This window comes from Castanea sativa, chromosome 1 (assembly GCF_040712315.1).
Source record: "Castanea sativa cultivar Marrone di Chiusa Pesio chromosome 1, ASM4071231v1".
Lineage (NCBI taxonomy): Eukaryota > Viridiplantae > Streptophyta > Magnoliopsida > Fagales > Fagaceae > Castanea > Castanea sativa.
Window position 1 is genome coordinate 48,584,951 of NC_134013.1, and position 13,979 is coordinate 48,598,929.

Here is a 13,979-nt window from a genome sequence, read left to right on the forward strand (position 1 = left end):
CCTAATCAATGTTTCATCTAATGCACCTAAACAGTTATGCAGTTATAAAAAACGCAATAAGCAAATAATTCTATATATCTACTTCATAAATTAAAAAGAAAAATCACATTGCTAGATGCCTTCAACCATTTACGTTCCTCGTAGAAAGAGTTTTCTGGAACCAACATTAGTTTCTTAAGTAGCTCTCCTTGTAATCGTATGACAACGTGTAATACTTCATCGAAATGTCTAATAATCGTCTCTCCTAAGTGCCTAAATTGGAGTTTTATAATTTGATATTTTACATGATGATGAGCTAGTATATTTAGGAACATGGCAACTTGTGCATCTACTAACATGTTCTTTATATATTTTATGTTTTCTATTGTTGCAAGCATATTACACAACTTGGTGAACGGATTTCTATTGATCCTAAGTTGGTTAACGCAAGTTATATCACTCTAAATTGATTAAACGGTGAAGTTCTTCTCTCTTTAATGAAAATCATGACCGTATATTGCTTTCAATGATCTTTATCGAACACCTATCTCTACAATAAAGTATAATGATTGGCAAAACATACTAGCAATGTGCAACATATCCAACCAAAATCAACTTCCTCCTAATTATCATGTTCCTTGTGGCCAAACTCAAACGGGTCATAACTGCAAACAATAGCATTCAATAATTTCACAAAACCATTTACAAAATTTGTACACAATGTTAATAATTGACTATAATTGAGATAATTTATTTTCACTGAAGCAAAAGTATATGCATATGTGAAATATTTAAAGGTATTTTGTTGTGTTAAAGAAAAGATACCACTTGAAGTTTACAAAGGTAATTTTCATAGAGCTTCCTTTATCAAAACTGGTAGATGTCCCGCGCAATGTGCTTATTCATTATTAGATATTTTATAATACTCATCTTTGTTATAATGTTTGGAAAATTAATTTATTAAGTATTATGTCACTCAAATAATGAAGAAAAAAATTGTAATACAATGTATCCATAAGTATCCATAATTAATTAGACCCTAAAAATGCCATTACATGCCTTTATATATATATATATTTGGTTCGTAATTCTTATATTTGACGTTTTCAATAAAAAAATTCTTATTATTTCTTTTTCCTTTTTTTGGGAGTATTTTTTTTTATAAAAAAAAAAAGAGAACTTTTAAAGGCTAAACATTTAAGATTTTTACTTTTTAATTTGCAAAACTAAATATACATATTAAGAGATTAAAAATGTAACAACAATTGAACAAAGAAATATAAAATTATACTATTTAATATCTTAAATTTAATTTTACATACATCTAAGTATCCCAATAATCACTTATATCCCAATAATCACTTATAAAGATTAAACACTTCCCAAATATATAAATAAAAACAAATAACACATATAAAAACTCTGTCTTCCTAAACATACCTTTTACTTTTAGAAACCCCAAATCTCGTTGATGCACTGTGTTAAGCTTTGATAGTGTTGTTGAGAGGTTTAAATCATATGCACTTGAAACCAAAGCCAATTTCATACTCTTCTTAACACTAATTTTCTCACTCTTCGTCTCTCTCTCTCTTGGCCCTTCAATATTTTGTGAAATTGAAATCTATAAAATAACAGGTATTATAACATGAAAAAACTAACATTGCTTGGAAAAAACCTTTTATTTTTGAGATTAATGAAATTAAAAGTGGAAGAGTTCAAGAAGTTGGAAAAATGGTGGAACGAAATCTCTTAATATTCTGTATTTATGGCTTAAATTGGTAATTGATAAGAAGATGGAGTGAGATGAAAGACTAAATGAAATACTACTCATGCAGAGGGCCACATGGCAGAACCTCATGCTCTCCTGATATATATATATATATATATATATATATATATATAGAGAGAGAGAGAGAGAGAGAGAGAGAGAGAGAGAGAGAGAGAGGTTTACACCTCATAGCATAAAGCAACAAACAAATTTATAAAACTCGATATTATAATACCAATATTAGTATAACTCCTCATTGATTCATAAGGTGTGATTCTTTACCATATGTAATGCAGCACATAAAGCAACAGACTATAGAAATCACAAATATGGCAAATCTGAAACCCTTATTTCGTGGGTAGCAGAAAGTATAATGTTAGGAAGATAATATATTGGGAAGTCTCAAATTGTGTAGTTAATATAACATATAAGGATACCATTTGACCCAAAAGGTTTCAAACTATAAGTTTAAGTCCAACTATGTTATATTAACAAATAACAAAACATTATTATCATTATTATTCAATGTAAGACTTTACTCACACGTGTATACCCAACAATCTCTCATTCATGTGTGAATATTTACCTTTTTGTGGGCCACGAACAAGTCCAACTAACTCCCTATTGCCTATAGGCTTTTTCCATCACCAACATGTCATTCATGAGGATTTCGTAGGCCATTCAAGAAAACCATGTGTGAACCCAGCACACTCATCCGTGGGAATTAGCCCGCATATCCATGTCCATGGGAACCTCACGCTACATTGTGAACTAGCACTATTAGCAACCATCCTTTGTTGGGTCTTTTTCCAAGATTGCTTGTACTGGCCTTTAGGCTTGATCTGTCCCCACTCTAACTATGAAAGGGACTCTGAACACCTCACCACCTCATCACACACCACCATAGACTTTAATACCACTTGTTGGGGGAGATAAAACCTTGGGAAGCCTCTAATAGAGTAGTTAATATAATATATAGGGACACCACTTAACTCAAAAGTGAAGCGTCAGATTAAATAAAAATGACACAAAGAGAGTGGTTAATATAACGTAATTCGGTTGAAACTCATAGGCTTAAACTTTTGGGTCAAGTTGTGTTTCTATATGTTATATTGACTACTCCATTGAAGCCTCCCCAAGGTTTTATCTCTCCAACAAGAGGTATCAAAACCCATAGTTGTGTGCAGCAAAGTTGGTGAGGAGTTTAGGGTTTCTTTCGCAATTGAAGTGGGGACACAACAAACTTAAGGAACCCACATAAAAGATCATGAAAAAAGCCTAATAAAGGCATATAGCCATTGGGTGTTAAATCACGATGTGGCATAAGGTTCCCATAGACATGGTAATGAAGGCTAGTTTCCCATGGATGATCATGTGGGATTGACATATAGTGCTTATGGATAACGTATGAGTGGACCAAGATGACATGTTGGCAATAGAAAAAGCTCATTGGCAAGGGGGGAGTGAGTAGGATTTGTTTGTGGCTCAAAAAGAAGTTCGTAAGCCACAAATAGGCAAAGACTCACATGTAATGGATATACACATTTGAGTGAAGTCCTACATTGAATAAGAATGACAAGAGGGAGTGGTTAATGTAACGTAGTTTGGCCTAAACTCATAATCTTAGGGTCCGTTTGGTTGGGAGGATGGAAAAGTGGGAGGATAGAAAATAGAGGGAGGATGGAAAAGTGGGAGGATAGAAAAGTTTTTAGTTTTCCTCAGTTGTGTTTGGTTGAGAGGGTAGAAAAGTAAAGGGATGGAAAATTTTTTAGTTTGATTGAAAATAAGATTTGTATAAATTTACCATCATGTCCCTCTTAAATAAAAGAGAAAGTAATACATTATACTTTTTAAAAAAAATTGTGCATAGATGAAAGTGGACATTTCAAAAAAATAGCATAAGAAATCATCCAAAAGTGTTTTCTTAAAAAATAATAAAAATAAAAATTAAAAGAAAAAAAAAAATAAAGAAAAGAAGAACCCACCACCTGACCAAACAAAAGAAAGAAAAAAAAAAGCAAAAAAAAAAAAAAAAACCAACGTTACGTGGAAATGTCAAAAGAGGAAAAAAAAAAAAAAAAAAAAACCCCAACACTACAGTGCAAAATTCAAAAGAAAAAAAAAGAAAAGGAGCCAGAAACGTTGACGTTTAAAAAAAAAAAAAACCAGAAAAGTGGGGCAGTTTTGTCAAAAAAATTTCTCACTTTTCACTCCAATTTTCTCTTCAATTTGGAGATATTGTATTTTAAAGGGGGAGGAAAGAAAACTTGTGGGCCCACCACTTTTCTCTCCCCCTCTGGCCTTCCCCCTCTCAACCAAATAGTGAAAAATGCCATTTTTTACCCTATTTTCCATCATCCATGTTTTCATCCCAACCAAACATACCCTTAAACTTTTGTATTAAGGGGTATCATTGTATGTTATATTAACTACTTTAATGAAGGCTCCCCAAGTTGCTATCTCCCTAACAAGTTGGGTATACAAGTGTGAGTGAAGTCTTATATTGAATAATAATGAGAAAAATGAGTGATTAATATAACATAGTTGAGCCCAAACTCAAAGGCTCAAGCCTTTTATGTCAAATGATGTCCCTATATATTATATTAACTATTCAATTAAAGGCTCCCTAATGTTTATCCCCCCAACAAATACAAACAATAACAATCTGCAGTGCATGAGAGAGAGAGAGAGAGAGAGAGAGAGGCAATACCTGTAGAAATATAGCAGTGGGAGGAGAAAATATTCGAGGAGCAGGAAATTTTTAAAAAAAATAGGGATTACAATGTTTTTTCATAAAGAATCTCTATTCCTCATTTTAAAGAAGGAAAAAGTTTGACTTCAAACTTGTTTGGAGCTATTTTGTTCCAAACCATGATGTATTTAAGAAGTGATCATTCATTTGTAATTTTAGTAATATGACATTTTTAATGAGTCACGTGACTTGTTTAAATAATACATATGAATTGTCTTATAAATTACCACGTAATGGGTTAAAAAAGATAACTATAAACAAGTTTGTAATCAAATTTTGTTTAAGAAGAGTAGTTATTCATGTGGGTTCCAGTTAGCTCAACTGGTAAAATCTCTGATGGTTGTATAAGAGATCTGGGGTTCAATTCCCGCCTACCCCAAAAACTAATTGGTGTCTTGGTCTAATGACAAAGAGCTATCATCAGGAGCGAACGCTATAGGTTGAAACTCTCTAAAAAAAAAGTAGTTATTCATGAGGAATAACTATTTCCTATAATAAAAATATAACTAAACAACAGAATAACTATATCATAGAAATATAGCTATTATATATTTACAATATAATGTCTTTTTTTTGGTATGGAAAAAAGAAGAAGCATAGGAGGGGAGGGTGGCAACCCCTTCGCACTAGGGAAATAAGGAGGAAGATGAATACCAATGCGCTCACTAGTATTAGAGGATTTAAACCCAAGACCAACGCCTAATTGACAGTGGACATTACCATCTACAAAACATGGCTTAATTTATAATGCCAAGCTCCGGTTTTTGTAAATCCCGTTGGGCTTTTGATTGTAATACTGATGGGCCAATAACCATGTTTACTATCCAACTTTATGGATGTGATGATCTTGGCCAACCAATATTTTGCATTCTTAAATTTTGTCCTCCTTTACTCATAAAATAAGAAAATTAAAAAGAAACAAAATTCAAATTTTTGTGTTACAAGATTTATTCACTATAGCAGGAAAACTTTAAATATGATAGTGTTAAATTATCGATTATCTTAAAAATATAAGCTATTAGAATATAATAAATTTAATCATTTAATCACATATACTTCTAATAGATAGATTTGTTTGTGAGAATGTATTAAACTGCTTAATTAGCTGCATTGGTTTATATAATCGAGTTAGGATCGGTAAATTTGTTCGTGCTTATAATCAACTAGCTAGCAATGAGTTATTTCATGGCATTTTGGTTTTAGTTATAAGGAATTCTTTCAAGATTTGAAGTATCCTTTTTTCCTGGCAGGATTGGTTTGGATCTGTCTTGTGTGAGTTTGTGGACTAATAAAAACTTATAAGGCCCCAATGCTCTAGCTGGGGAGCCCAACGCAATGTGATGGAGCGCCCAATGTCTTGTAGGCAGTCCACTTATCATATTGAGTTCAGATCTAGTCAGACAAAACACACAAACAATGCATTCCTGCGTTGAAGACTATTATAAGTTAACTGATTGGAACATACTTGTGTTTTTTATAGAGACATTTAATATTCAAATCATCTCTTTCTCGCTATAATTATCAAATTATCAAAAAAGAAGTGCATCCCTACATGGAGTAATACAAAATTTATTAGAAATTATTATTAGGGTTTGGCTCAAAGCATGTCTACATTGTGTCTTGTCTAGTGCATTAGAATACTGAACGGAAGTTTTTCCTAATTATTAAATAGAAGACAAGAAAAAATTTCCCTGAGCAAAACTACTAGTGAAGGTTAGATTTGCGGGCCTTATCGTGGTCCTGCCGTCTCTTAAGCCTAGAGCTCAGCTTTGTAAAAGTTTGTTCATTTGCTTATAATTAACAAAGATCAATACCAACAAATAATGCAGCAGAAGAAATTCGATATAAATAGATATGAAATATTTACCTTAGAAAAAAAAAAGATATGAAATGTTTGCTTAATCAGTTGTCTGTTTTGTTTTTGTTTTTGTTTTTTTAATTTATAATTATAGTCATTATTAATATTATTATTATTTAGAAGAAAAAGATTTGCTTTCTATATTAAGATTCCCCATATAGTGAGTTAAGCAAAGCCGGAAAGGTGCTTGGAGTGCTAATACTTAACACTTTTTTTTTTTTTTTTGAGATGAATACTTAACACTTCATGGTAATTGGTAACATTGGTTTGTAAAACATAAAAACAAAAGGATATTTTTTAGGCGAAACTACACTATTGGTCCTTGAAGTTTACCCTGTGTGCGCAATTGGTCCCTCAAATTTGAAGCGAGCACAATTAGTCCCTTAAATTTTAAAACTGAGTTGTATTGGTCCTTTAACTAACTGTTGTTAATGGTGTTACTTACCTGGCTAACAGAATAATGACTTGACATTTTTTTTAATGACGTGGCATGTTTTTAATTAAAAAATAAAAAAAATTAGTTTCCACGTGAGATGAAATTGAAAAATCATAATGAATTTTTTGGGGACCTTTGGATGCTTGATGACCTGGTTACACATCATCAACAACAACGTCAGCTTTTGTATTAGAATCTGTTCACTGATCTCCTTTGCTTTTGGCCTCACAGCCGCAACATCCAAACCCAGGGCTTTTATAGCATCAACCATTTCCAACTCTATCTCTTGCTTCCTCTGCACAATTTTCTCCTTCAGCTCAGGGTCCAAATCTTGACCGCAGTCACCCCAGAACTTTCAATTTCATCCTCCAGTGCCTTGTTTTTTTCTTTCATATAGGGCCGATTCATGATTTCGACAAACTTTTTATTGACTTGCTACTTTAATCTGGCATACTTTTTTTTATTTGCAGAATCAATCTTGATTTTTAATAATTCCATCAACATGTCGAGTCTAGACTTCAAGGTTTCATAATTAGGAGCTGCAGAGGCGCCCTGGGCAAACTCATCCTTAAGTTTTTTAATCTTGTCCTTTAGAGTTGGAGGCATGAGTTGTGCCAAATATTCAAATATGAATTTTCAATTTCATCTATCGTGCAAACTATTTTTTTGAATTTTTAATTAAAAACATGTCACATCATTAAAAAAATGTCAAGTCATTATTCCGTTAGCTACGTAAGTAACACCATTAACAACAGTTAGTAAAAGGACCAATACAACTCAGTTTTAAAACTTAAGGGACTAATTGTACTCGCTTCAAACTTAAGGGACCAATTGCACACACAAGGTAAACTTCAGGGACCGATAGTATAGTTTCGCCTATTTTTTACGTATATAATTGTGTATCAGACAGTTTTCCCATTAGACTGGTTTCAAAGCCCATGGACTGTTGGGCTTGAGCTGAAAATTAATGGATCTAAACTGAAAACATTATTTATATAGCAGTAAAAATAGTGGCAAATATGGAATTCTACTGCCTTCCACAAAACTTATTTCCAATTCCCTCTTCCAATGAATTATTTCAAAATTTATCTTCTCACTAATATATATATATATATATATATATATATATATATATATATATATATATATATATATTTTAAAAGCCCAAAAGAAGACCAATCAAGTGCAGGACTAGTTATTTTGGGTGGTGTAATGTAAGATAGGACATAATCAAACCAGCCCACAGTTTATTAACTTATATGTACAAATACAAGAAACACAACCAACATATGACTGAATGCCTAAATTCCAAAGTTAATATTACCATAAAAGAAAGAAAGTGCTAAAATTACTACAAGTTTTAGTATTTGTGATTAGTAGGCTTCAATCACCTCATAATTGAATGTTAGAATTATTTCTCTTTAATTGGTGAAACATCAATTTGTAAATTCGAAGTAGTAAACCTTTAGTAGTTATAACACTGCTCAAAAATCAGAATAGAAACATGTAGGCCATCCATCAAAATTTGTCCATGATTTTTGTGATTAATCCCATCTCAACCGTACAAGCATATATATTATACATCAACATGATACGAATAAACCTTTAGTCCTTGTTTTACATTTTATAAGCTTTGTGGTACACTGCGTCACTGCCCTCTTAAGGGCAGCCAATGAGCCAACCCCATAGGAATATGTTCCTTCTTTGTTTTCATTAAAGGTTTCATGCATGGACTAGTAAAATGTATATGTCCCATTCCTCTCCCAACCTTTTTGACTGATTCAGTCAACAAATCCATTCTTTTTCTCTCATAAATGTAAATGGAGAAGAAATGTGTACTTAATCATTAGCAGGTACCCTTTCCGCCAAAGATGACCAGTTTTTTAATATTTTTTTTTAACTGCATCTATATCTTGAATTCATATAACTTTTGCTTTTAAGAAAGTAACCTTTTGTCCAGTTTACTATAATTTTGGATAGTTTTTACGCACCGACTCACCAATAAACACTGTCCGATTAGCACAATAATATTACATAAAGATCGAACATATCCAAAGTCAATCAATACGTTTCAGATTCTTAACAAACTGATTCTAATTAACTACCCCCTTATCAGAATTAGCAAGTCTTGTTTTATTATATTAGAGCAAAGTCATCGTTTCTGGTTAATTCTTAATGCAAAGGTTTATGTTGTTTTAGCTTTCGGTTGGGTTCTTCGTATGATTCTTGATCCACTTGGGTGAATATAGAAGACTTAGGTGCATTGGACAGCATTGTCAAAGAAATTAAATGGACATCGATCTTCTAGTAGCTCCTAAATTGAGTCATTTATTCATATTATCATTGATATGCATGTACCATGTCTTAAGCAATGTTCTCACGTAAAAAATAAGGAGATGTTCAATGTTCAATTTTTATTCTGTTTGCAATAATTTTTCACTTTTCTAGCATTGTGTTGGTTCTATATGCTGTAATATACAATCTTATGTGTTAATTATAAATCAATATTCTTCATCTTTAACGTAATCTTATGTTTTGCTATCTCTAAATTACTGCGTGATACAGAAAATAGAATTTTAGAAAACTAGTATAATGTATTATTGTAAAATCAAGTGGAATATCACTAAAAACATTGATATAAAACAGAGAACACAAACTTTCCTTTAGCACAAAGACTATCATAAGTCAACAAGCAAAAAATTCAAGAAGTAGAAAAGTATTAGTAGAAATCATGAAAGCTAAGGACAGAATTTGGTGACTTGAAGGGAATTGCTGCAAGGATCAGAACTTGTTGCCTTTGGTCACAACTTACACCACTTTTCAAACAAATTCCTTTGTTTAGGCTCTTATAATCATTTTTGCTATTCATAGTAATTTTTCTTTTCATTATAACTTTTAAATTAAAAGTCAAAATAATATCCCGTCGGATTTAATTTTGCAATTTTACCAATTTTGAATTTTTTGGTAATTATTTATAATTTCTAGCCTAATTTTGTGTCTAACTCGAATTAGGGTTTTTAGGTGTTTCCTAGTCTCCTTAGAAATGCAATTGGTAGCCTTAGGGTTCTTTTATTTATTTAAGAGTATTGTAGCTTCCAAGACAATTCAATTTTCAGAACTATGGAGTTTTGTGTGTGTGGGGCCGGGGGGGGGGGGGGTGTAAATTCGAGGGTTATTGTCTTAAGGTAGACGTGGTCTATTTCTTGTGGCTTAAATTTTATATTTTTTTAGTTGTAGTGATTTGGTAGGTGTAGTTTGTTAATATACGTTCAAATCAATAAAACAAGTATTACTTTCTTTGTGTTCATTAAATTTTTAACAAATTTGACAAACTTTTATTTGCATCAACATATGCTTTTGCAGATGTATTTTACTACTCTAGCGTGTGTACGTTTAGATAAGTAATTGTGATCTAAGTCTATATAAGAGATCTCATAAGTCATAACCATTTTATTAAATATAAAAAAAAAAAAAAAAAAGAGGAAGCTTTATGAAACTTGCCATTTTCCTTGAGGTTACTTGCCATTTACCATGATTCTGTGAAGTGCATAATGTATTAATTTGTGGTTTAGACCAACATAAATACAAAGTTAGCTATATAGCCTATATCTTGCAATGGAATTCGTTAACTAATTTTGCAAGACTAAAATACACTTAGGCCTCCTTCAAAAATAAAATAAAATAGGCAATTCATGTTCATTCTTCTCTGTATTTGTTATTACACTTTTTACTATTGGCCTACGATTGTAGGGACAAGGGGTTCTGTTGGAGAAAAAATTTATCACACAATTTATCACAAAACCTTTTTTGTGGCATATCTGCAAAAACAGCCATGAAATTAAGAATTAGACAACATTAAATACTTCAACTAGAATCGTAGACGATCCTTGTTGTAAAACTAAAACATGCACTTCATATCCATGCACCATGAAAAGCTTATGTCGATACAAAAAAGTCAAAAGGCATCCCTTCCCTTTTGTTCTATTTGAATTTTGACCCCAGACCAAAAACCCTCACATGCTAGTGGCCTTTTGCGGAAACCAATAGCTAAAGTGACAATGATCTACCGTACGATTTGGGCCTTTCAATTTCAAATGCAAAATTGAAGGCCTAAATTTGGGTATAGTCTTCAATTTCATTCAACTTTTTGTTCATATTGATTATACATGGTTGAATTTAATTGTTTGTAGCGAAAATCTTTGCTACAATGAGCGCAATACAAACATATAATTGAATATAATTAAAAAAAATTAAAGTATAATATTTTAATATTTGTATTTAAGTTTTATCCAAATCAATAAGTGTGTGTTTCTGTTTGTGTTAGTTTTTTTTTTTTTTTTTGTCCTTCAAACGAGTCGATTTTCAGTCTAAGTACAATGATGGTAACTTATTACTAAGGGCTCCTTGTCAAAGTCTTTTCTATCATCTTATTTGGTTTATTTAGTTTATGAATGCATGTGTAAGTGGAAAGCGTAATTCTTTTATCAAAAAAAGTAAAGTGTAATTGGATTTCTATTTGCCTCAGGATGAATTCAACAAAAAAAAAGACATTTATGTGATTATTTCACGTTGTTTCAAGCTCTAAAGAAACGTCCATGACACACCTTTGTTTACATTATCACCAGCTCGATCAATCAATTACTAGATCAAGAAGCAAAATCACGAAGGCCAAAACACCCTTCTAAGAGAGAGCAGCAACCAAGTGAAGGGAGAGAACGAGAATTTTCTATTATCAACTATGAAAAAAATGTGTTTTAGACCCTAGCACAGTTTACCACTGATTTTGACCAATTCAAAGTTTCAAACTTAACCCAATAGTTCATTAGTCCTTTCTCAGAAAAAGAAAAGAAGAAAAGGAATAGTTCATTAGTCATGATTTAGTACGGTAAACATCATTGGTAAACAATACAGCATATAAATCACCAACACATGCACATAGAGACCATCATATATTCCTGAAGTGAAAACCCAACATGGGAAAACTCTGAGTTCACACCAAGTAAACTGATTCCAAATTTCCAATATGAAAATAGTTGCGATACATAACAAGTTACAAAACCACCAGCATAAGTAATTGTTCGTATATTCGAGTTCCCAGCTCTTACTAGCAACATGTTGCACCAAATACTTCTCTTCAATAACTTCTCGGCATGCAAATTGATTGTTGACAACAAATTTGATCTCTTGGAAACTTCAAGATCACTTGAAGATTTGATTATGGTCCTTGTAGTTTCTAGCAATCCAAAGTGGTTAATCACTAAATTATATAAATTGTGTCTCCATCGAATTTTTTTGTCCACATTTTAATGAAGATCAAAATAAATATAGGTTGAGTCATTTGATTGATATAATAATTTCAAGGAAATCATTTCATTTTTAAAAGGCCAGTGAGGGTAACGGTGACATTGAGTTATTCTCGAAAGTCTATGAACTAAATTTGACCGTCAATTTGTGGACAAAATCAAACTCTAAAACATAGCTCATAAAGCAAACTTATAATTTATCTAACTTTAGAAAATGTGCTGCACTTTCTACTCTTTTATCCGCCTAAAAAAAGGTGGCTCTAACGATAAAAGGCATGATTGGTTAGCATTGACAGTTCAAAAAAGAAATCCGATCCGACAGAGGTTAGTGAATGTGGGACTGTACACATCTTCAACCGTCGAGGTTTAAAGAGAACAGGCTGGGAGCAATACTTAGCTAAAACAAATATTTATTGCACTCTTTTAATTAATTATAAATATTACGAAAAATATTTATAAGTAAGAAACTGTCCTCTTTTTTTTTTTTTAGAAATACACAAACAAAAATGAGAAAGAATGAAGTTATATAACAAAAACAAAGCACAAAATCTACTTGAAAGTCTTAAGAGGATTTTTACAAAGAAGAAGTAGTGACCTTTTGGTAGGGATTTGGGATGGTGAATTTGACTACACCAAGTCGGGGTGGAATTAGAAATTTTAACTTGGGGGGCCAATTAATAATAATAATAATAATAATAATAATTTAAAATACATACACACATAGAGAACTTATTATCTTTATAAAATTTTTGAGTATTCAAAGTCTGCCTAGTTTGCCATAAACATGTACCCAAAAAAAATCACCAATATTTTATTGTGTTTTTCAAAATTTTGTCTTATTCTTTTTAGTATTATCACTCCAAACATTGAATCACTCCAAACTTAGTCCCCATTTTTTTTTAAAAGATCTCCAACATAAAATTATTTTGAATAAAAATCCACTACTTGAACTCAATGACCAAAATTAATCAAATTAGAGAGGGAAAAAGTGAAAAACTAAAAAGGAGATACATTATTCTATCAATACTTTGTTTTAGTTTAAAAAGTAGACAAATTGTTTTTAATAAAAACTCTTTCCTTCTTTTTTAAGGGATCATTTGGACAACTATTTTTTTGGAGGCCAGTGGGTTAGCTTATCATTTTTTTTGGGGGGGGGGGGGGGGGGGGGGGGGGGGGGGGAGCTCTTATTTTTTGGGAGATCAGCCATTCAAATTTAGTGTCTAATATTAACAAAATTTTAATACTATGTATATTAGGGAAATTTTTCAAAAATTTAGGGTGGGAGAGGGGGGAAGCTAAAGGGAGGTTCAGCGCCCTTACACCAAGAAAAATAAATAATATATAAACTTTGAAGAGTTTCATTAGATAGAGAATTTCATTTGGTGATGAAGATAGATTTCTGATTAACGGAGGAATTAGAATTATAAATAGTGGTTCAGAGAAAATTTTGATAGGAAAAAGAAATAAACTAAAACAAATTATGACACTTAACGTAAAGTTAAAAAAAAAAAAAAAGAAGATAAAACCCTTTATTAGGTGAATGAAGAAAAAAAAAGCTGATAGGCTTTATTATCTATCCAAAAAATTGGTAAAGTAGTAGATGAAAAATATTGTCTCTATCTAAAAAATTGATAAAGTAATTGAGAAAAAGTTGATAAAAAATTAAAATGAAGGTGATATTTCTATATATAAAAAGAAGAAAAAAAAACTAAAAATTTATTGTGACACTTCAACTTAAATTAAATAAATAAATTAATTAAAAAGGCAGAAGTAGAAATATTGTGAGATGAATTTTAGGATAGAAAAAAGAAAAAGAAAAATTGATGACAACAATTAGGTTTTCATATTTATTCAAAAAATTGATAAAGAGGTAAGAACAATTA